Source organism: Mandrillus leucophaeus, unplaced genomic scaffold (genome assembly GCF_000951045.1).
Source record: "Mandrillus leucophaeus isolate KB7577 unplaced genomic scaffold, Mleu.le_1.0 Scaffold43, whole genome shotgun sequence".
NCBI lineage: Eukaryota > Metazoa > Chordata > Mammalia > Primates > Cercopithecidae > Mandrillus > Mandrillus leucophaeus.
In genome coordinates, this window is record NW_012104587.1 from 8,347 (window position 1) to 8,649 (window position 303).

General features: G+C 53.1%; 1 protein-coding gene across 1 annotated transcript in view; it reads left to right on the plus strand.

Annotated features, from left to right (window-relative positions):
• Positions 1 to 303, plus strand: part of LOC105549143 (pepsin A-4-like) — a gene marked incomplete at its 5' end in the record, with an annotated part of 12,549 nt that overhangs the window by 5,047 nt on the left and 7,199 nt on the right. The gene's annotated exons all lie outside the window — the stretch shown is intronic.

Consider the following 303-nt stretch of genomic DNA (forward strand, 5'->3'; position numbering starts at 1 on the left):
TCTTGGAGGACGGGCCGGGGCTCTGAGGCTCCAGGCAGTGACCCAGGGTCTCCCCCTTGATGTCAGTGGCCCCGGGCAGGCAGGAAAGCTCACACTCAGAGCTGTTGCTTTTTGTTCATTCACTCATTCCTTCACTCGTTCATGCAATGTTTATTCCTTCTGAGCCCCTTGTTACACGTCAGGGCCTGTGCTGGGCTCAGAGGAAAACAGCGGTGAGCAAAGTCATAGTCTAGGAGACAAAGACAGTAATCAAGGAGTCTTGCAAACCAATGAAAAGAACAGGCAGCAGGAGGACCACAGAGT